Source organism: Amblyraja radiata, chromosome 39 (genome assembly GCF_010909765.2).
Source record: "Amblyraja radiata isolate CabotCenter1 chromosome 39, sAmbRad1.1.pri, whole genome shotgun sequence".
Lineage (NCBI taxonomy): Eukaryota > Metazoa > Chordata > Chondrichthyes > Rajiformes > Rajidae > Amblyraja > Amblyraja radiata.
In genome coordinates, this window is record NC_045994.1 from 8,549,089 (window position 1) to 8,574,200 (window position 25,112).

Below are 25,112 nucleotides of genomic sequence, written 5' to 3' on the forward strand. Positions count from 1 at the left end.
CATTCTGTTGAACCGGGATGTCGGCTGCTTCGGGTTGCTGAGGTAGGTTGTCGGCTGCGTGCATCGTGAGAATCTAAAAGAACCGTTTTGGATCGTCGGGGTCACCAATATAGCGAGACACATGTTTGAGAACGAAGTGATCTTTATTGGCAGATACAGGTTCCAACACTTGCACGCTGAGAGTTAGCACTAACGAGTCCCTGCAGTTGCAGTTGGGCACACCCGTGACTCATGAGGTAAACTTCCCGCCAAATGTAGTCACGTGCCCGATCCAGTTCTACTAACGAGGATTCGATCTATCACTGGCCTAACCACCTGATGGCGCCACAAGTTTTGAAATACAACATGGAGAAAGGCCCTTCAGCCCACGCCGACTATCTATCACGTGTTCACACTAGATCTATGTTATTCCATGTTCTCATCAACTCCCATCCGACATGGGGTAATTTACAGACGCCAATTAATCGACCAAGCTACATGTCTTTGGGATGTGGGAGGAAATCACAGGAAACCCACTTGGACAAGTTCCTGTTTCTGAACCACTCTGGAATTTCCTGAGTGATGTTCAGAGTAAGCTAGAATATTAGGTAGACACTAAAATGATGGAGTAACTCAGTGGGACAGGCAGCAACTCTGGAGAGAAGTAATGGGTGACGTTTCGGGTCAAGTCCCTTCTTCAGACTGAATCTCGAATATTTTCTACCATCGCCTTTGTGCTCCACCATCTTATCATAAAAACGCTTTCTTGGAAAAGGAAGAGGTGAACCAAAACAGGAGAAGTCTTTAAATAGCTACGAAGAATTATCACTTCTAAATGTGCAGTGGGAGCATGCATCAGAATTCATGTGTCTGTGAGCACGATTACTGGCAATTGTTGTAACACTGTATTTATATGTTGGAATTCAAAGAGTCAAAACACTTAACACACTAAACCTGACTTAATCAGTGAGGTTATGGAATATTTAATTTGGCGCTGCTCTTGGGTCCTCGGTAACTCCTACTGGCACTCAGTACTCTCGCCATCTTCACCCAGTGCAGGCTGAAGATTGTGACAGTGCAGGTGTAGATGCAGCGGGTGCTCCCTTGGAACCCATTTTGATCCACCTCAGAAGCTCATGGGGAAAACTTCCACTAGTACGGTGATTTAGTGGGTAGGTCCCCTTTAAGAGATGGAGCTATGATGCTAATTAGCACAAGGCAGGTGCATGGTACTGAATGATTAATAAGCACTTACTGCACAATAACTAGACAAATAATAACACTTTTACACTATAAAGCAGCATCCCAATAGCAACACCGAGTAAAGCTGTGTGTAACCCACACAGAGCAGGTTTTGCAGACTTACTCAGAGGCATAGGAATTACTTGTCCATTGAATCTGCTCTGCTTGGGTTTTATCAGCAGCTATCAGGCAATTACTGAAAACAATTTTATATTCTGCTTTTTGAAAATCTCATCCTTTAGTGGTGTCGGCAGGAGCAGAATTTACACAATATACAATAATAGGCTACACAGCACCTTGAGCATGTTCCGCCATTCAATAAAACTCATCATTAACTCCCTTTTCCAGCATGTATCCAAACACCTGATTCCTTTGGTGCCAGAAAATCTATCAATTAATCTCAATCTTGAATGCATCTCAAGAATGAGCATCAACTAAACTATGGAGGACAGAACCCCAAAGATTTGCAGCCCACTTTATCTCCGTCTTAAATGCCTGATCATTATCCTGAGAGAATACCATCAATTGTGGAGTTTCTAGCCTCTGAACATCAACCAGTCAATCGCTGTTTCATGTGATTCAATTATATCCTTGCATTCTTCTAAACCTCACAATATCCTGCCATTCTTCTAAACCTGTTAATATGGGCCGATTCAAATTCATTACTTCTCGGAAAATGTTCAACAGCAAGAGTTAATGAAGTCAAACTATATTCCTGATAATTGCTCGTTCTAAGCTTTCCCCCCTGTCTAGTTTCAGTAAAAACACTGAATCAAGCACTTGAACAACTAATCTTTATTTTAACAATGTGCAATTACAGTTCAACTACTGTACCTATCCCACCGTGGGTTCGATCCTCGTATCTGCCTGATCAGGCCCTCTAAGCCTCGCTCAAACAGAGACCCTCCAGAAGGTCACGTAGTCCCAAGCACTCTCCCAGAAGATCGATGCTGGACCTCGTGGTAGCAGACTTTTATATGTCCCGGGACTTTGAGGGGCCGATCTACACGGGTGTGGTCTCAATAATCCAATTACAGATATCGATTAACCCCATACATAACAGACATTTCCCATACCCAATAATTCAGCAGCTCAATACATTGTATTCAACCAGGAATTCTCAAGGAAGCCAAGTTAGAAACATTTACCCTGATCTGCAAGAAACCCAGACAAGGCTCAATACCTCATCCAATCAACACTTGGCAAAGTTGAACTCTGCAACATTATTTACAATTATTTCCAAGGTGTATGTCTGGTTTGGAGCCATCCAATCGATTCTATGCATTTTGCACCTAATTGACAGGGGCTGCAGATGTTCTTATTCTTTTCTTGCAATTTGTATCTAGGCTCTAGACACACTGGCACCACTCCACAGCTTGTCCCAGCTCTGCAGAGAGCAATTCCAAATTGACCAAATCTCCCAGTAGCCCTGAAGCTTTTACCCCATTTTAAGTCCTGGACTCTCCAATTTGGCCACAATTAACATTCCAACATCCTAAGTATATACTTCTGAGTGAATGAAATTGTACAAACTAGTCTAGACAGGGTCTCATCAGTTCTGCATAAATTCCAGCAAGATTTCCTTAAATTTGCACTCAAGAAAAGTGAACACAACATTAGCCTTCTTAACTGCATACATGTTAACTCTCAGCTTGAGGACAAAGAAGCTCAAAAATCCTCAGCAATCAGTCATCGTGGTCTATTTTATGAGAACACTCAGGAATAAACAGCATTATTTAACCTTTTCCAAGGATACTTTTTGTGAAGGCACCAGCAGCTTGCTTTTATGGATGATTTCCAGAAACCGGCTTGTCACATTTTGCGAGACCAACTTCTGTGTTAACTATTTAAATTCAAACTTAAATGGTAGCCACATGACAATAAAGATAAGCACTTGGATATAATCAATGCTGAAATATAGCATTAAGTGGGATAAAGTTGCTACGGGTCTTCAAAAGGTCATAAAAAGGCTGATAAAACAACCCTCTAATTCCAGGAAATAGTGGTGAATCTCCTTTATTATGCTCCAATGTCACTACATCTGTTTTAAGTAATGGGACCAAAACTGTATGCCATATTCCAGGTCAGGTCTCACCAACACCCTGTCCAAATGTAACAAAACCTCCCTATCTTTAAACTCCAGCCCCTTTATATCGAAGGTCAAAATGTTAAAAGCCATCCTAATGACTTGTTGGATCTGCCCACCAGCTTCTTGGGATTTATGCACAAGAATACCTAGATTCCTCTGTACTTCACTCACTTGTACCTCTTCTACATATAGATAATAATCTGCCTTTTGAACTCTCTCAGCAACGTGCATTAACTCACTCTTCCCCACGTTAAACTTGATTTGCCAGTGTTTTGCCTACTCACTCAACCTATCTGTATCTCATTGCAGGACCACAAAATTCTTATCATGACAATCCCTGACAAGTAATTTCAGATCGCTGGCAAATTTGGAAATCTTACAGACCGTTCCTTCCGCCAAGATATTCATGTAAGGAGTAAACTATTATGGGTCAAAAAATGATCCCTGTGCTAGTTCCATCCAACTTGAAAAGGACATAGTTATTACAATTGTTTTTTATGAGAGACCGTTTTCAATCCATTCGAACACATCCTCTGACATCATGGGGCTTTTAGCTTATGCACCAGCTTCCTAGGGAGCACCTTGTCAAATACCTTAGGGAAAGTCTATATACAGGTTCTCCTCGAGCAACTTTTCCTATTCCATCCTCAAAGAATTTGAGTCAATTTGTTAAACATGATTTACTTTTCATGAAACCATGTTGACTAGATTTAATTACAATCAACTTATTTCCTCTTTGATCTTTGTAACATCTTGCCAATAACAGTTGTAAAACTGACTGACCACTGGTTCCCTGGCTTCCCCCTTTCATCTTTCACCAAGGGATTCATATTGACTGTTCTCTATTCTTCTGTTCTCTAACCTCCCAAAGTTATTAAAAGTTTCAACCGATGGTTCCTCTATCTCTGTAGCCAGTTCCTTCAAAACCAGACATCTTTCAATGAACATACGCATAAAAGAGACAATAAGATAGAATGATGATTTGAGGGGAAAAAAATGGAAAGACTGTAGTCAATGGTGGTAAAATTCACACTTAATCACAAGAATTAAATGCACAATATAACAGTGGAAGTACATTGAATTATATTTCCAAGCTTAGATTCCATTGAAAATGTAACATTTCAGAGGTAGACGACTTTATTATGTCTCTAGAGCATGCAGCAAAGAATGAACTTCTTTTATTCATCTTCTGAATTGGATTTTATCTTCAATAAAGAAATCAAGTATACAGGATAATTAACAATCCTGTGGATTTGCATAATCTCATAGGTATATTTTGCTTCAGTTTCTATTACATTCATTCATCATCGTTGAAAACATTAGCGACGCAGTGTTCAAAAGGGAACTGCAGATGCTGGAATATCGAAGGTACACAAAATTGCTGGGGAAACTCAGCGGGTGCAGCAGCATCTATGGAGCGAAGGAAATAGGCGACGTTTCGGGCCGAAACCCTTCTTCAGACTGATGGGGGGTGGGGGGGGGGAAAGAAAGAAGGAAAGGGGAGGAGGAGGAGGAGCCCGAGGGCGGGCGGATGGGAGGGTGGGAGGAGACAGCTAGAGGGTTAAGGAAGGGGAGGAGACAGCAAGGGCTAGCCAAATTGGGAGAATTCAATGTTAATGCCATAAGGACGCAAGGTCCAGAGGTCTTACCTTTGTCCCCCTCCGTCCCCATCTCAATGAGTTCCGCGCCCACCATGACTTGGAGCGCTTCTACCGTCGTCTCCGCCTCACAGCGCACTTCCATGGGAAGGAGTCCTCGCCCCCCAATGATGACCCCTTTTCCCGTCTCCAACGCACCCCCTCCTCGTGGAACCCCCCTCATAAAGTCCCGGCTCGGGAACTCTTCATTCAGAACTGCCGCCGCGACGTCAACCGCCTCAACTTCTCCACTCCCCTGTCTCACTCTAATCTTTCCCCCTCTGAACGCACTGCCATCGAATCACTCCGCAAAAACCCAGATTGGGTCATCAAACCAGCCGACAAGCGAGGTGCCGTGGTAGTCTGGCGCGCCGATCTCTACAAAGCTGAGGCCACGCGCCAACTCTCGGACACCTCCTCCTACTTACCCTTGGACCATGAGCCCACTGACGAGCACCAGGCCACCATTTCTAGCACCATCACCGACTTCATCAATTCCCACGCCCTACCTGACCAAGCCTCCAACCTCATCGTTCCCCAGTCCCGCACGGCCCGTTTTTACCTTCTCCCCAAAATCCACAAACCCGGCTCTCCCGGCAGACCCATTGTCTCTGCGTGTTCGTGCCCCACCGAACTCATCTCCACATACCTTGACTCCATCCTATCCCCCTTGGTCAAATCCCTCCCCACCTATGTTCTAGACACCTCAGACACTCTCCGCCGCCTCCACGCATTCCACTCTCTGGGCCCTCACCCCCTCAACTTCACCATGGATGTCCGGTCACTCTACACCTCCATCCCCCACCAGGATGGCCTCGGAGCCCTCCGGTTCTTCCTCGACCAGAGGAGCAACCTATACCCAGCCACTGACACTCTCCTCCGCTTAGCGGAATTGGTCCTCACCCTCAACAACTTTACATTTGACTCCTCCCATTTCCTCCAAACACAAGGCGTAGCTATGGGCACATGCATGGGCCCCAGCTACGCCTGCCTCTTTGTCGGGTACGTTGAACAATCCTTGTTCGAGACGTACCAGGGCCCCATCCCCGACCTCTACCTCCGTTACATTGACGACTGCTTTGGTGCCACCTCCTGCACCTACACACAACTGACTGACTTCATCCACTTCACCACCAACTTCCATCCGGCACTCCAATACACCTGGACGATTTCCGACACTTCCCTACCATTCCTTGACCTCACCATCTCCATCGCAGGGGACAGACTCCTGACCGACATACATTACAAACCCACTGACTCACATGGCTATCTGGACTACACGTCTTCCCACCCTGCCCCCTGTAAAGACTCCATCCCCTACTCCCAATTCCTCCGCCTACGCCGCATCTGTTCCCAGGATGAGACATTTCATACCAGGGCATCGGAAATGTCCTCGTTCTTCAGGGAACGGGGATTCCCCTCCGCCACCATAGATGAGGCTCACACCAGGGTCTCATCCATACCCCGTAACACTGCTCTCTCTCCCCATCCCCGCACACGCAACAAGGGCAGAGTCCCTCTAGTCCTCACCTTTCACCCCACCAGCCGGCAAATACAACACATAATCCTCCGCCATTTCCGCCACCTCCAACGTGACCCCACCACTCGCCACATCTTCCCATCTCCCCCCATGTCTGCCTTCCGCAAAGACCGCTCCCTCCGCAACTCCCTCGTCAATTCTTCCCTTCCCTCCCGCACCACACCCTCCCCGGGCACTTTCCGTTGCAACCGCAAGAAATGCAACACCTGTCCCTTCACCTCCCCCCTCGACTCCATTCAAGGTCCCAAGCAGTCGTTCCAGGTGCGACAAAGGTTCACCTGTATCTCCTCCAACCTCATCTACTGCATCCGCTGCTCTAGATGTCAGCTGATCTACATCGGTGAGACCAAGCGTAGGTTGGGCGATCGTTTCGCCGAACACCTCCGCTCAGTCCGCAATAACCTACCTGACCTCCCGGTGGCTCAGCACTTCAACTCCCCCTCCCATTCCCAATCCGACCTCTCTGTCCTGGGTCTCCTCCATTGCCAGAGTGAGCAACAGCGGAAATTGGAGGAACAGCACCTCATATTCCGTCTGGGGACCTTGCGTCCTTATGGCATTAACATTGAATTCTCCCAATTTGGCTAGCCCTTGCTGTCTCCTCCCCTTCCTTAACCCTCTAGCTGTCTCCTCCCACCCTCCCATCCGCCCACCCTCGGGCTCCTCCTCCTCCTCCCCTTTCCTTCTTTCTTCCCCCCCCCCACCCCCCATCAGTCTGAAGAAGAGTTTTGGCCCGAAACGTCGCCTATTTCCTTCGCTCCATAGATGCTGCTGCACCCGCTGAGTTTCCCCAGCAATTTTGTGTACCAGCGACGCAGTGGCGCTGGTTTCCAACGGGAACGGTGACACATTTCTGTCCTCCAGTTTCTGCGGACTTCCGCCGCTGGAAGTATGCGATTTTGGTGTGTGTGCTTTATCATCATTCCCTACAATGCTATATACGACAGTGGTCGCAACTTGTACTGAAGTGTGGATGGCCGTTGGCTCGCTAGAAGCTCATCCGCCCTTTGACAGGTCTTGTTTTTGGTCCTGCTGGGGGTCCACAGCCCCCTCCTCACCTGGCAAAATTCTACCATGCATGGATTGAATGAACAGAGGATGATGTACGATCCTCCTTTTATGATTATGATGATTTTACATTAAAAATCTATATTTTGATGACTTGCAAACATTATAGTATAATTTGTAGTATTGTAGCTCCCCTATGGGATGGGCATCAGAATGGTATGTGTGAGAAGCTTTGTTTAAAAGCTCTCTGATGCCCAATTTGATTGTCATCAGGATTACTATGCTCAGATATCACCACAGCCAATCAAATGTGGACCATAATTTCATGTGATAGAGTGAGGGTGGTGTTCTATGATATAAAGGCAGCACTTGATCAAGAGTGACATCAAGATGCCCTGGTAAAACTGAAACCAGTGGGCATCAGAGGGAAAATACTGGTTTGAGCCATACCGCGGAAGATAGTTATGGTTGTCATAGATCAATCATCCCTGTCCAAAGATAGACATAAAGTGCTGGAGTAACTCAGCTGGTCAGGCAGCATCTCTGGAGAGAAAGGTCACCCATCCTTTTGATTTGATCCTGAAATGCTTCCTGACCAGCTGAGTTACTCCAGTACTTTGTGTCTATCTTCGGTATAAACCAACATCTGCAGCTCCCTTTTACACATCCCTGTCCCAAGATGTCAATGGAAGAGCTAATTTCCTGACATAACATGAACTTGGCACCATCTAAAAGGCACAAGTCAGGAGTATGATAAAATAGTCACAATTTGATTGGATAAATGCAGCGCCTATAGCTCTGAAGACGCCTTAATTTCCTCCACTACTGGTGCACGATGGCTGCTCCGCATACCATTTACAAAATGCACTGCACTTGATCAGACTACTTTAACAGTAGCTCCAAAAAATCACTGAGAATTAAGAGCATTCAAAACATGAGCTTTCACTGTATCTTGGTACTTGTGACAATAATAATAACCCAATACTAATACTTTCTTAATCAAACCAGCAGATAATAAATTTCATAGCGGCCTGTTTTAATATCAAACTACCCAAGAGATGGGATGGGAAATGACTGCACAAGCAGTAAAAGGGCATTATGAATTTTCTTTGCTTCTATGTGTGTTCTTTGTGATTCCCATTTATTCTCACGCTACACTGCCTGGAATGTGCATGATGGAAAAAAAGTATGATTTGAGATAACCAAACCTGATGAAGAATGAAGAATGGCCACCCACTGATGAGTACAATTAAGTTAAACATTGACTATATAAAGTGACAGATGTAAGAATTTGCAAAAAATTCTAAAATAATCGGTTCCACCATTACTTGTTTATATGTACATTAATGTTACAGAATATTAATAGGTTTCTGCCAAGCTTTATGGTTTTAGACTGAGGAGGTGCACAAAAATTATTAACAGTTGTGCAAACCAGCTATTCTGAATTTTTTTTTCATTTCTAGCACATTAAATCATTATCAAGCTATAAAACATTCTGGTTGAATACATTTTGAGTTTTGTACATTAACATCATGTTGTCACACTGAACAAAGCCCAGATTATGCAATTAATTTTCTTCAGACAAGTTGAAAATTAATTGTTTATTTAATTATAGCATATTAATATTGTAATGGAAAGGCAAGGTTTGAAAGTAAACTGACAATTCTAAATCTTGACCATGGTCTAGTTAGGAATTGCAATCCCCATTGAAATGTTTCACAACTCTGATTTTTCCCCCCCGCATCTAATGATAGTGCAATGTTCATTACATGACTTTAAAGAATGACCATAAAAATAAAACAGTTTCTGAGGTGTAAGCTTCCCCTTTCCCAATATTAATGTTACAGCACGAACAGGAAGGCAGATGATTATCTGAATGGTGTCAGATTAGGAAATGGGGAGGTGCAACGAGACCTGGTGTGCTTGTACAGCAGACACTGAAAGTAAGCATGCAGGCAGTGAAGAAAGCCAATGGCATGTTGGCCTTCATTGTGAGAGGATTTGAGTTTAGGAGCAAGGCGGTCCTACTGCAGTTGTACAGGGCCCTAGTGAGACCACACCTGGAGTATTGTGTGCAATTTTGGTCTCCTAATTTGAAGATGGACATTATTGCTATTGAGGGAGTGTAGAGTTGGTTCACCAGGTTAATTCCCGGGATGGCGGTACTGACATATGATGAAAGAATGGGTCGACTGGACTTGTATTCACTGGAATTTAGAAGGATGAGAGGGTGTCTTATAGAAATGTATAAAATTCTTAAAGGATCAGCCATGATCACAGTGAATGGCGGTGCTGGCTCGAAGGGTTGAATGGCCTACTCCTGCACCTATTGTCTATTGATTGGACAGACTAGATGCAGGAAAAATGTTCCCGATGTTGGGGGAGTCCAGAACCAGTGGTCACAGTTTAAGAATAAGGGGTAGCTCATTTAGGACTGAGATGAGGAAAAACTTTGTCACCCAGAGAGTTGTGAATCTGTGGAATTCTCTGCCACAGAAGGCAGTGGGGCCCATTCACTAGATGTTTTCAAGAGAATTAGATTCAGCTCTTAGGGCTAAAGGAATCGAGGAATATGGGGAAAAAGCAGGAGTGGGGTACTGATTTTAGATGATCTGCCATGATCATATTGAATGGCGGTGCTGGATCGAAGGGCCAAATGGCCTACTCATGCACCTATTTGTTAATTTTCCAATATTGATTGCTGTCAGATATATCCCATGAACGATCAATGTGGAAGCCTAAGTTAATTGCCATTGTGAAAAGGAGATTTTAAGAATTCAAGTAATTATAGCAAACCGCTCTGTTCATCAGAGTAATTATGGATAAATAATAAATAATAAATACTGGCCATGCCAATAATACTAATATCCCATGATATCCCATGATAGAGGGAATAATATCGTAGCCTTCCATCAATGTCCCTCTGCACATTTATTACCAGAACTGCATTATAGAGCGAGAGGTGGCATTTTTGTCGTAGAAATCTGATGTTAAGACTCGAGTCCAAATGATGTAAAATTCAAAATTTCATCATCTGGTTAAGTCATGGCAGGTTTCAGCAAATGTTTTTGTTGGTGTTCTGCCTACCCTTATTAATCCTCATGCTTCCATTACTGCTCTCTGTCCAGACTAAATGCCACTGCCTGCATTATGCTAACTGTACTTTATCATTTACTTGGAGAGCTACAAGGAAGGAAAACAATGATTCATGCTCAGTGACTCAGGTGAACATAAAGCCAAAACAAATTTTACTCTTGAGATTTTATTTCTACATGTTTGCTTTCAATCCTGTACTTCCTGGTAAATAAGAAGCATATTACATAGTGCTTCGCAGTCAAAGCAGTACTCTCTTGATTTGTTTCATTTTCGGGCCTTAAAATTACATTCACGACCTCGCGAAGGAATAACGTGCTCCACATTTCTTTTCACTGATTAGAAATATTTAGCCAAAATTCTCACAACACCAAAATTCCTTAATTTTTTTTTAAATAAATAAATAAGTTTGATGAATTACATGGAGTTTAAAAAAAAATAACATGCCTTTGGGATCTTCATTTTAAAGTAAATTTGCAAAAGGGGCGTAGTACATTTGTGGTCAAGTAATGACCAACAAAATAAATTCATTTAGATGTGGCAAAATTCACAGTTAATGGTTTCATTTTTTCCTGCTTCTTTCCTTTAAACATAATTGATTGACCGGTTAAGGAGTAAACTACCAAGTTTTATTTTCAATCATGAAATACTATCGCTTTGTAATTCTTTAAAATAGCCCGTGCTATTTTGCTTTTCCATTACTCGTTGTATTCTTTCAAATTGGATGAATGTTTCTGTGCTTGAGAGCAGTTTTTTTGTCACCTTTCTTTGGCTGTGGATCAGTACAATTAATGAGGAGCTCCTTTACACTCATACACTGCATAATAATAAAGGGAAAGAAAATCCATGCAAGTTTGGGAAATTAAGTGCTTGAACTTGGTCTGTTCACACATTCAGTATCAACAGATTTCTAAAAAATAATTTTTAAATGTGCATATCTCCATTTGGATTTCTCTAAATTATTTAATTCAGTGTTCTGGTGAGGGAAATTGCAAATATGTTATTCAGTTTCATTTTTGCTTTAGGTGCCTTAGGTTTACAAAAAATAATTCAATTCCCCATTGAGTCACATTTGAGCTTACTGTTGTTTACCTCCAAAAGAATAGTTCATGAGGAACATTTGTTCAAAAGTAATCTCTTCACAATATTATGTTGTCTTATTGCTGTCTGGCCAGGCTTATGCAATACAAGATTTAATTATTAAACATGGGGGTAGCAATTGCAAATTAGGAAGAGGGTCGGGAAATCCAGTTCCCTGTGGTTGATGCATGTTCAATAATATTGTCACTAATTTGTACCTCATTTATTTACTTTTGATTTGGATCCCTGAATAAGAAAATATTATTTACCTCAGTCTTGAAAGGTTCACTTAGCTATTCATATTTGTGCTGCCCTCAAAAAGACTGTCTGTAGATATCATTCTGAATGATATATTTCTAATTTTAAGACTCACCTCCCTAGTTCATTGTGCTCCCACAAGCAGTAAACATTTTCTTGAAGTTATTTTGTGAAAAATATTTTATCATTTTAAACATTTACATTCAATCATTTATTGGATACAAACCAAATTTATCAACCATCCTCATAATTTATGCCTTTAATTCTGATCCCTGGACAGATTCTCTGGTCTTCTCTGCTTCTGCTTTCAATATCTAAGATGTAGGCTGGCTGAATCCTTTAATAATTCCAAAATACTCCTGTCAACAAAGTAAACTCAAATATACTATTTAAATTTTGCTTCCTTCATAATTCATGCTATTCTGCTTCTTCCAATCTATGAGAAAATATTAACCGCTCTCCAATAGTTGAAGGAGTTATATCACTGTTACCATCACATTAGAAAAGCTCAGATTTTGGATACTTTGCTCTTCAGACAGATGAAAATGGGAGCATAATCACTGGAAGGCACATATTGGCAAGGTCCTCTTAGCTGAATAGTTCCTTGCTTTCTTTCCTTGACTTCTTTACCCTTGGATATTTCAGCTCCATGAGCCCACTGCCAAAGCTGCCATGACAAGCGTAAAAAAAAGGCACATTTGAGCCCAGATGTTGTATGACATAACTAAAATGAGGTAATTCAATCCCTCTCAATAATGTCGGTTCAGATACTATTCGGGTTGTCAAGGCAGAGCCCTAAATATTGAGCGTCAATTATTGTTCAATTATTCAATTTTACAGCTGATCCCACTTTTTCCTGGACATTCATGTAATCAGTATAAGATGAATGTCACATAAAGGTTGAATAGGAGCTCTAAACTTGCAACACAACAGGCCAACGGCAGAGGCCTTCCCGAGGTTCCGTGGCCGCCATGCCCGCCCCAGAAGACCCGAAGGCTTGGTGATCGTCGAGACCCACCCGAAAGTTTGTTGGTCGGTGGGACCCACCCAAATTTCCAGCGAGCCGTGGAATGCTCCTGACCAATAACCCGCATGAAGGCTCGGCGAAAGGCAGGACTGGGAGGGAGCTGGAGACGTCAGAGGCAAGGAACAAGGACCGGTAGGAGGGTAAACCGGGTTAATGCCTCCATGGACAGCTGCAGGAGGTGCCCCTGGGACACAGATGGCCGGACGAGGAGAAGGACACCAGTTTGCAGGAACTGCTCTGGTACATCCAGCGCGTGGGCCAACTGGACTTTGGAAATGGCGCCATGTTATGGCATGTGTAAAGATGCAAAAAGAATTTGCAATTGCACAAGTAACAAATAAAGCGTCCATTAAAGCACCATTGCGCAAGGAAATGTGCCAGTCAGCCCAAATTAACCAAGATGCCTATTCATACCAGTCCCATTTGTTCACGTTTGGCCCATGTCGATGGAAACAGCTCCTATCCATGTACCTGCCAAATTGTATTTTAAATAACCCCAACTACTTCCTCTGGTTGCATATGTTTCATATCTATGTGTTAAATTGCAGAGAAGCTGCCATGTAAAGATGACATTGTGCACTATCTTCTTCTTTTCGTGTCTTTGAAGCTGGTTGGCTATATGACAGTTTCCCATTCCTTTGCACAGTCCTTTGCGTTTTTATTGAACACTGCAAGATCCTTTGAGCTGCACTGGTTGGGTAGTAGGGGGCAGACAAGGCAGTGCTGCATTGTATGGTCCTCTTCTCCACATTCACAGGTGGTTTGGCCAGTTTCATAGCCCCATCTGGCCATGGCAGCTTTTGATCGCCCTGTTCCTGTTCTCAGGCGGTTGAGCATCTTCCACTGGACCCATGGTGCTTCTGAGCCCGGAGGGAGGGCTTCAGAAGGAGGGATACCCATGTCAGTAGGAGGGAGGTCGTGCTCAAGCCTTTTTGTCCATAGTTGGAGTCTGGTTTCTTCTCGTGATGCTATTAGGGGCTGGACATGGCTGAGAAAGCTTCTCCTGGACTTCAGCCGTTGGGCCGGGGGTACACGTCCGTAGAGGAGGTGGCGTTCATCACTGGTGGCCTTGGTCATCTCTACTCGGCTGGCGACTTCCCGTCTCACATCAGCAGGGGCAATGCCAGCGAGGAGGTGCAGGTTGTTTATGTTGGTGGGCTTCAAGCAGCCAGTGATTGAGCGGCAGGTGTTATTCAACGCTGGGTCTAGTTTCTTGACATGGGATGATCTCTCCCAAACAGGACACGCATACTCCGCAGAGGAGTAGCACAGGGCCAGAGCAGTAGATCTTAATGTGTGTGCTGTGGCTCCCCATTTGGAGTTGGTCAGCTTCCGGAGGATGTTATTTCGGGAGTTAACTTTCAATTTGGTGTTTTTGACGTGTTCCTATGATCAGCATTGATTCTGAGATGAATGCTATGATTAATAATACGCACAAAATCAATTGCGTGGCACTTAAAATAAATATAACATGCAATTGAAATTCTCAAATCAGCATTGGTATGCCAATGACAAGCAGATGCTTGGGATGGGTGTGTTATTTATACTTTACTGGATAAATGGATGCAGCTTGGCTGTCACCAAAATCACTTACCAAAACACAGATATTTCCCTCATCAACATAGCTTCTCCCATTTCAAACACATGGCGGTGACTGTCATGGCAGTCATCCAATTAAGTTTGTCATTATGATCTGTGCTGTCATGGAAACAAGACGTTGGGTGTGTATGTGTGAGCGCACATGCATGTGTGTGGATGGGGGGGGAGAGAGAGAAAGAGTTAACAGCTCAACCCTGAATTGACGCAAATCCAAAGTAAAGGGAATGATGGATTTTCTTTTGTCAAGACTAATTTAAAACCAATGAAAATTATTACTATTTGCTTTTACTTTGTAAAATTGCTGTATTGTTGAAATGCCTAAATTAGGTGTTTCGACATGATTTTTATTCTGATAACATATAGCAGTCTGATGGAAGTAATTATGCTAACTTCATAAGTCATGTCCTATTAGATAAAAATATGAAGCAGAAGTGTACAACTTATTAGTTGCCTCCATGAAAAGCTGGTTATCTACTAATGATTCATTAATCTACATTATTTTACATCAGGTCAGTTGTGTTCAAACTCTTAGAAATAAAAAATGTCAAATAGTTCAATTGTAAGTAAAAATGATCTGATTCTCATATATAATACCAGTAATTAACCAAAGGATGCGTATTTACCTCATTCCTGCACAAAACGTCGTTTATAGCCACATGGCTATACATAGCTTCTACATTTCAGTGGAGGAGCACTGAGATCGCCAAAGGTTGTTGAACTCAAGGGATTACGGAGCCATGGAAAATAAGAAAATGATTGAAACTTTAAAACTGGGCTGTTTTTTGTTTACTAGAGCCAATGCTGTTCTGCAAGGACAGGGGTGTTCACTGGAAAAGGGGATGGGCACTCAAAGAGTGACACAAGAGGCCAGCCAAAAGCGACAGAATAACAGAATAGTCAAATCTAGAGGTAACAAAGCCATGAACTAAGGTTTCAGTAGCTGATGAGTTAAGGCAGTTGAAAGACGGGTGATGTGATGGAAATCGAAAAATGAGGCATTATTGATGGTTAGGACACATGTTCCTTAGATCGTCTCAGGGTCAAGCAGGGTACTAAGCTTTCAAAAAGTTCAGCTTGTGTTCGCATTGAGCCAGAGAAAGAAATGGAATCATTGGTCGAGAAACCATTTATGCCGACAGCAATCTTCCCAATATTCAATTGAAGTAAAAATCTGACTGTTCAGTGCCATACGTTAGTCAGGCAGTTTGACAATTTAAAAGTCAATGGAAAGGCAAAAGGAAAATGCAATGAAGAATAACTGAGTGTTCTCTGCGTTTGTGTGATACATTTTTCAGATGTCACTGCTACTTGGCAAAAATAGAATGAGAAATAAAAGGTGAAAGTTAGATTGTTGGGTTATGACAAGAGGTAACAGTGAAGGTATGGGGAGGGTTGCTGGTGATACTCTGTCTGCAACTAATTAGGTAAGAATAACTTTGCTGTACAGTTACTCAGCACTGGAGGAACATTGGAGGACATTGGAATGGTCATGTGAGTATACAAAATGGGAACATGAAGGAGTCCTCATAATGTGTTGCCATTTAAGATGATCATAGAGCAGCTGTGGTGAAATTCGTGCAGTTGCTGCCTCAGCTCCAGTTCAACGAACTTAGCAGTAACATCTGAAAATGGTGCCACATGATCGCTATTTTCAAATCCATCGACTTAGGTTCCTTCCTGTCTGTGTACAGTTTGTAGGTTGTCTCTGCGACCGGGTAGCTTTCTTCAGGGCTTGGGTTTCCTTATACATAACAAAGATGGGTGGATTGGATTGGAAACTACATATTATAAATGTTTCACAAATCTCCGCTCCTATGAAGCTGAAAGCAGTACTAGAGGTTACATGTTATATCATATTTGCCGCAAATGCTTCATTGAAAAAGAGGGTCAATAGCTGTACTGCAAATAACTGAATATTTCCACCTAGAGGGAAATTCCCTGGATATTTACATAAATAGTTACACTGAGCATATTTAAACTTGAGGTATATTGGAGCAGCATAATCCAATTTCACACTTCCTATATTAGCAGTTTAATATCTTTAAACATTTATTTAGTCTGAAGTTTTATTTTCGACTTGTGGCTGGCAAATTAATGTGTTAGATAGCTGTTAAAGGTTCAACAGTGATGTATGCAAGTAGTTTCTTCACCACTGCGCAAAGGAATCACATCTTATTCTCCCTTTTACTCATATTTTCAGCTCTTGTCGTTTTGTGAAAGTATTCATATCTTGCAAGATATTTGTAAGTTCAAGGGTCTTTTATTTTAATGGGTGTGTACAAAGTTTGAATGACATCTAGCCTTCTGGTTGTATGAGGTGTCACTTGTGTTTCCATCCAACTGAGGTTATTGGATCCTGATGTTTAAGAAGGAACCGCAGATGCTGGAAAATTGAAGGTAGACGAAAATTAAAATCCTTGGATTTGCAAATTATTGCAAATAATAATGCAAAATATTGGATGCTGAAGTGGGTTTATTGGAGTCAATTAACAGCATTAATAATAATAATAATAAATTTTATTTAATGGGTGCCTTTCAGACATCTCAAGGACACCTTACATAGTAATCGGAATAACATATAATCGGAATATAACAAGTAATAAAGACATCACAGAGACACAAATTAAAAACAGAATTCAATCCAAAAACAGAAAATCAAAAACACAGTGTGAAGAGAGAGCAGCGGCAGCCAAAGCGCGCCAGCGTCCACTCTCTCTTCACGGCAACCATCTTGGACACAGACCTACAGGACTACAATTAGACAAAAAAATCATCCCCCCACATTGGATAGCACTGTGGGGGAAGGCACAGTGTCCAGTCCCCAGCCCATGTTCACCCCAAAGTCAGGTCTATTGAGGCCACCGCAATTGCCTCTACGGAGGCCCGATGTCCCTGGCCGTTCTCACCGGGTGGTCTTGCCCCGGCGTCGGGAGAGTCCTTTCGGCGGTTGGGCCACCTGGAACGGCCGCTTCCTGGTTGGAGCCCGCGGCTGCCGAAGCCGACAAGGCCGCGCCGGTTTGGAGCTCCCAGGCTCCCGATGAAAAAGTCGGCGCCGCCTCTCCGCACTGCCGCCTCTCCGCACTGCCACTGCCACTGCCACCTCGCCGCACTGCCGCCTCTCCGCACGCCGCCTCTCCGCTCCGCAGACCCGCAGCCCGGAGATGTTGCTCTCGGCGGTCCAGCTCGCCAGAGCTCCAGCGCGGCGACCCAGGCAAGGCATCGCCCGCTCCGCTCCAGCGCTCCAACACTGTGCCGCCGCCGAGGCCGAGGTGCTGGACGGTCCCCGCCAGGAAACGGCGCTCCAAGCCTGCTGGTAGGCCACGAGGACGGGTCGACGGGCAGCCCGGAGAAAAGGCTGCCACACCGACTAGGTAGGGACCGAAAAATATAGTTACACCTACCCCCCACATTAAAATGACCATATCCCCTACAAACAAAAAAACAGGACTCACTAAAAACTATTAAAAAAACGAATTTAAAACAGACGGCTGCTGGCTAGCAACCGTTCACCAAGATGGCTCCTCCCCATTACAACTGAAGTTGTGGCTAAGATGCATCAACTCATCAAGAATTACTATATCATTCCAAAACTTAGTCGTGTTGGCCATGAAATCTGACCACCAATATGAGCAACAACAAATGCCAGCCAATTTTATATTTTATACTTCCTATCCCCAAAGTTAATTTTCATCCCACACTACATCATTCATAAACCATATAGTTCAACCGGTGTACATATTCCACTAAATATGAATACATTGTTGAAGAGGCCTGTGAATCATCTACAATTATTGCTGATAATGGAAGAGCTCTTGGACTACAAATCTAAGGCCAAAGCACGGTTTATTTTCAATGGCAGATGTACAAAGTTCAAGATTGTCATGAAAACTCAAGACAGTCTTCAATTATGAACCATCAACTGTTTTGGCCTTGTGTTACTATAAAATATCACAGTCTGTACACTCTCTAAATACATAATTGTATGTATTTACAGAGTGGAAGTAACACTTTAAAATCAATTAGTTCCAGGGATTAGTATCAAGTGCTTCAATATCAAACAAACCAATGGGCATAGGTTTAAGGTGAGAGGGGCAACGTTTGAAAGAGATGTGCGGGGCAAGTTTTTTTACAGAGGGTAATGAGTGCCTGCAATACACTGCTGGGGTTGGTGGTGGGGGCAGATACGATTGTGGCATTTAAGAGATCTTTGGATAGGCACGTGGGTATGTAGGGAATGGAGCAACATGGATTGTGCAGACAGATAAAAGCAGGTCTTAGCATAATATTCAGCACAGACATAGCGGGGCAAAGGACCTGTTCCTGTGCTGTACTATTCTATATTTGATAAAGTTATTCGGCTGCTCTCTAATGATCAAAGTCCTGACATTCACAATCCTCCCACTAGAATACTGGTCTGACCCTCTCTACCATTTATCCTGAGCCTCTCTCAATCACAACCTCGCCCACCATTGCTTCCTGTGATCTGCAACTTTCTAGATACGCTCGGCCAACTCTGGTGTTGTGGAGCTGCAAGAAAAATCGCTTCATTGCGAGTTTCCTGATGCAAGGTCTTTTGCGTGCATGAGCAAATATTACTGTGCATGTAGGCTGCATAAAATTGCTGCAGCAAACACAGCCTGATCTCAACTAAATAAAGTGACAATTTAACATGCCTGTGAGAAGCTGAAGAATTTCTAGGCCCTGGTCTTTATAAAGTACACAACTCAATGCTAGAGTATTGCATTGCCTTGTAGTAAGTAGTATGGTAATACATTATTTTAATTCTGTTCTGACTGTTGCAAAACAAGAAGAAACTAAACTCAGTAATGCCTCATATTATGAAGCATTTCATAATGAAATACTATTGCAGTGAAGTTTGTCTTGGAGTTATCTTTCCTTTCACATTGTAAGTTGTTCAGCCGTATCTTATGAGTAAACATTGTATATCAATCTCTAGGCAGTGCTGCATTTGGAGCATTGTGAGGGAAATTTAGACCACATTGTCACAGGAATGCCTTTTATAAGGCACTCACATGATAAATAGGTTTGCGTTGCTGTACTCTGGCAACACACCAATGTGAATACCATTATCTTCTTCATGCTCCCTCTCTCCATAGGAACAACAAGTTTAAAGATTTCAACAACCCCCATGATCTCTCATTGCACTTGAACTGAGTATGTTTCTTACGGAGGGTGCCTGGAATGTACTGCCAGGGATGGGGTGGAGGCTAATATGATCGTGCCATTTAAGGCGTATCACTGTAGCTCTGGAATTGCATACAGGTCAGAGCAAGCAAAAATATTTATGAACACAGTGAATTATAATGGTTACCCTGTCTTTCCATCATCACCATTATTAATAACTAATATCATATTTGAGATTGATAAAAATAATTAATTTTTCATTCTTCATCGACGTATGGGATTTCACCTCAGGTCATGTGCAGTGATTAACTACAGTGCCACTGTACCCAGAATTTCAGTATCTAAGAATGAACGTGAAAACCTTAACCAATACAAGATAGGTAATTTATAATATAATCAGGGCGAGCAATTGTTTAAATTGCAGCTTCCATGAAAGCACATTTATCACCACAAATGATATGAAGATTGTCAGTCATGTTGCTGAAAGAAGATGACTGTCGTACAATATTTTGTCAGATTATTACTGTAGTCTGTTGGCATTGGTGCCAACACCACAGGGATCACAACACCCTGAATATTGTTTTATTCTTGCCATTTCCTTCAATGTGCAGTGGTTTTCTGGTGAGATGTCATCTTGATTTTTGTCTTGTCATTGGAGGTCTATTGTTTGGCAAATAGCAAAGGTTGTGTTGAGGAGGGTGGAAGGAATAATAGTGGGGATATGGAGGGTTGACATCTAGACAGCCTCTTAGTCACAAGCCCTCAAAAAACTATTATAACCTTGTCCTGTTGGGAATGATCCCTGCCATTTGGTACTGCCCTAAATGCCCAAGCAAACCCCATGTGGGGAAATGTAGGCTCAAAAAATATTAGTTTGAAATTCCTGCTTCCTGGCTCTAATTGTTTATTGGAATATTTGTACTTTGTTAATTGGACAAACTGAAAGACCATGAATTTCACATAATAGCATAATTGTTGGAGAACTCCATTAATTGGGCATTGATTTATTTTAGCCCTTGACAAAATGAAACGTTTGGGAACTTGATCACTAGATGAAATAATCTCTCAATTCTAATGGTTGGGAAAACGGACGTCTAACTAAGGTAATAAAATGCACCTTTTCCTGTCAGGATGCCATTCCTAACTATATATTTGGTACTTATTAATGATGGGATCCTGTGGCAGGATATGAGCATAGACTTAGGAATTCTAACGTTCAGTGTACAAACCAACAACTGAGCGAAACACCATAGATGTGGAGAAAGGCCAAAGCTCTTCTTTTACCAGGTCATCGGAGATGTCTTCATTCTTCAGGAAACCGGGGTTCCCTTCTTCCATTATAGATGGGGCTCTCACTAGGGTCTCCTTGATATCCCGCAGCTCCGCACTTGCTCCCCCTCCCCCTATTCGTAACAAGGACCAAGTCCCCTTGTCCTCACCTTCCACCCCATCAGCTGTCACATACAGCATATAATCCTCCAACATTTTTGTCACCTCCAACGGGACCCCACTACTGGCCACATCTTCCCACCTCTTTCTGCTTTCTGCAGAGACCATTCCCTCCGCAACTCCCTGGTCAACTCGTCCCTTCCCACCCAAACCAACCTCTTCCCAGGTACTTTCCCCTGCAATCGCAGGAGCTGCAACACCTGTCCCTTTACCTCCCCTCCATCCAAGGACCCCAACAGTCTTTCCAGGTGAGGCAGAGGTTCACTTGCACCTCCTCCAACCACATCTACTGTATCCGCTGTTCCAGGTGTCAACTCCTGCACATTGGCGAGACCCCAAGCGTAGGCTCACCGATCGTTTCGCTCAACGCCTCTGCTCAGCCCACCTTAACCTATCTGATCTCCCGATCGCTCAGCACTTTAACTCCCCCTCCCATTCCCAATCAAAGGACAAAGGACATTTATTGTCACATACACCAATTGGTGCAGTGAAATTTGAGTTGCCATTTGAGTTTTTAATCTGACCATTCTGTCCTGGTCCTCCTCCATTCTCAGTGAGGCCCAGCGCAAATTGGAGGAACAGCACCTCATATTTTGCTTGGGTAGCTCACATCTCAGCGGTATGAACATTGACTTCTCTAACTTCAAATAGCCCTTGCTTTCCCTCTCTCTGTTCTTTCCCCTTCCCAGTTCTCCCACCAGTCTTACTGTCTCTGATTACATTCTATCTCTGTCCCGCCCACTCCCCTGACATCAATCTGAAGAAAGGTCTGGACCCGAAACGTCACCCATTCCTTCTCTCCAGAGATGTTGCCTGTCCCGCTGAGTTATTCCAGCATTTTGTGTCCACCTCTGAAATAATGACTGGGTAAGCAAAATATCAAGAAACTCAGCATTCACATTGACATTTGGGAGAACCCAGCTCACAACCATTTAGTCTGGAGAAGCCAGGTCGAGGTTTGGTGCAGTTATTGTGAAGAGCCATCAGAAACACTAAGTAGAGATTCAGTGGTGAACCAGGAAGCAGGGTCTGCTGCCGCATCCGCTGGCGCAGTGGGGATGTAGCTACCATCTCCCAAGGCAAGCAACATTGACTAACAGATAGACTCATGCCACTTCATTGATAGAATTAATATGCAGTGATTTAACGTGACAGTAGCGGCATTGATACTAAATGTTGGCTCAGGGACAAAAAGCAGTGGTGATGGTGAATAGAGGGAATTATGTGATGGTTTTCCTTGGGGGTTTGAAACCACAACCTTGCATTTCAGTTGCGACTGCTATCATTGTGCCTTGGGTTACAAGGTTGGGCGATGTTACCCAGTCATGTATGTGAAGGGAATTTTGGAAAAAAGAGGAAGAGCAGTTGAACTAAAGGAAAATACTAACTGCACTTTGCACACTCTGTCAGAGGCTTCACTTCACAAACTTTAGCCTTGATTATTGACCAGTTCCAGGCTGAAACTGTACTGCACATTAGCTGGGGATCTATAGGATGGTTGGAATGATAAATAACACTGGTAAAATCTGCTTGGTTGATGCAGCACTTTATATATTTGATGCAGCACTTTATATATTTGCTGAGGGAAAATCAAATGGATATGATTAAAGCTATTCATCTTGACATTCTCTGGCTTTTAACTGTGCACTTTTATCCTTGTAAGCTTTAAAAGTACTGAGGTACACTGTTAGAAGAAAGATTGGATGACTTGGGGAAAAAAAATTCTGGGTGAAGCATACTCCATTTTACTGTGAGAGGTTTCATGGTACTTTAATTTTTCCATTATCTCAGTTGAACTTGAACTCTGATGGAAAAATTAACAAGAGATATTTTTCAAAAGTAACATGCTTTTTTAATGTAGTTTGGTTTCACCCATGAATTCTGGCCAAAATCCTGATGGGAACAGTAAAAGAATATATCTGCAACTAAAAATCTCTCATCTAGTTGCAAAGCATCATTGAAGATTCTGCCAATTTACTGTAAACTACATTTAATACGTTTGCTGGTATGATGGTGAATTTGGCAGGAAGCAGATTCACTGCTATTGCTACTTGATGCTTGTCCTTGCATTCATGCATGTATTGACTTGGGAATAACTACATACCTCGAAACATCTGTCAACATGCAAGGAAAGTAGAGGAAATAGGAAGCAGGCCTAAAGAATATAAAGCCCTTGCATGGAGCCTGACAATTCTCTTTTGGTCACCTTGGATATTTTGCAGCTCAAGAAGTCAGGAATCTTGAGTTTAGCAATGATTCTAGTTTAATTTAGTTTAGAGATACAGTGCAGAAACAGACACTTCGGCCCATCGAGTTTAGCGCCGACCGGCGATCCGCGTCCACTAACGCTATCCTACACACACGTGGGACAACTTACAATTTTACCAAGCCATTTAAGGAAACCGGAGCTCCTGAAAAATGTACAAACTCCATACAGATAGCACCCATAATCAGGATCGAACCTGGTTCTCTAGCGCTGTAAGGCAGCAACCCTTCCAATGCACCACCTTCTTATCTTAGGTTTTTTTTGTATATTTTGATGTTTCTGGAATATAATATCTTCCACCAGGAGCCAATATCAGCAAAATAAACTGTCTTAAAATGACTACATTTTAATGGATATATATGAGAAAATTATATTTATTCATTTGAACCTTTTTTTGATAATCATTGATGCCTGTGTTTTGTTGGAGTGAAATTGCCATCCTTAAGGCAAAGAAATGTGGCATCACGGGAAGCCTTGCCATGAAAATAATGTACTAGTGCTCCACAACACATTAGTCATCTTCAGAATATTTCTGCAACCATATTAAACTGATACGAAATATCAAATTGACAGATGTTTTTGATGTTCTCAGTGATATAATGACTTGGGAAAATACTTTTCTTGGTTAAATATACTCCACTTTATTGTGAGGTGTTACTTGATTTAATCATTTACCCAGTAAATATTTCCTGAGCTGTTTCTTTTCAACAATAAAATACAATGCTAATTTATACAGGTTTGGCAAAAAATTAATTTAGCGTCTCTAGATGATTAATTGTATGGGCAGTAGCTCTCAATGAAATGTTTTCATGCCTTGGTCTTCAGTGTTGAACGCTGAGAAAGAGAAAAGGGATTTGAATTATTGGTTTCAACAAAGACTTGCATGGTAAAATTATTTATCAGTGAAACAAAGAAACATAGGAAAAAGGTGCAGGAGTAGGCCATTCGGCCAGTGCAGCCATTCAATGTGATCATGGCTGATCATCCACAATCAGTACCCCGTTCCTGCCCTCTCCCCATATCCCTTGATTCCGCTCGCTCTAAGAGCTCTATCTAACTCTCTTTTGAATGCATCCTGTGAATCGGCCTCCACTGCCTTCTGAGGCAGGGAATTCTGCAAATTCACAACTCTCTGGGTGAAAACGTTTTTCCTCATCTCAGTTCTAAATGCCCTACCCCTTATTCTTAAACTGTGGCCCCTGGTTCTTGATATTGAGCTCTGGCCAGGAGAAAAGAAGAGGCAGATGTCGGGTATAGGCAACTATAATCAAATGAATCTTTGAGGAATATAAAGCATTTTAAATTCCCCTTGGTAAGAAATTGGGAGAGCAAAACAGGGACGTGAGATACCTTTGGCAGATAAAGGTGAACTTCAAGAGATTCTTTAAGTCTATTAAGAGAAAATGTGTAACTAGGGATAGAATCGGTCCCCTATGTGTGGAGCTACGGGCGATGGCTGAGGTCTTAACTGAATCCTTAACTGCAAAAAAACTGCCATGCCTCCCTTACTTTCCAGAATGTCCTAGGATATAATTGGTCGAGCTCCAGGGGGTGTATGCCTTTATGCGCCTCAAGATTACCGATACTTCTCATAAAGGCGTACAGCACAGAAACAGACCCTTCAGCCCAAATTGCCCACACTGACCAAGATGCACCATCATTGCTAGCCCAATGTTGGGGATGCCCAGTGCTACTATCTT

At 42.7% G+C, this 25,112-nt stretch overlaps 1 protein-coding gene across 3 annotated transcripts in view; it reads left to right on the top strand.

The window, feature by feature from the left end:
- pebp4 (phosphatidylethanolamine binding protein 4) overlaps positions 1-25,112 on the top strand; it is a 215,565-nt gene that overhangs the window by 101,718 nt on the left and 88,735 nt on the right. The window lies entirely within an intron of this gene.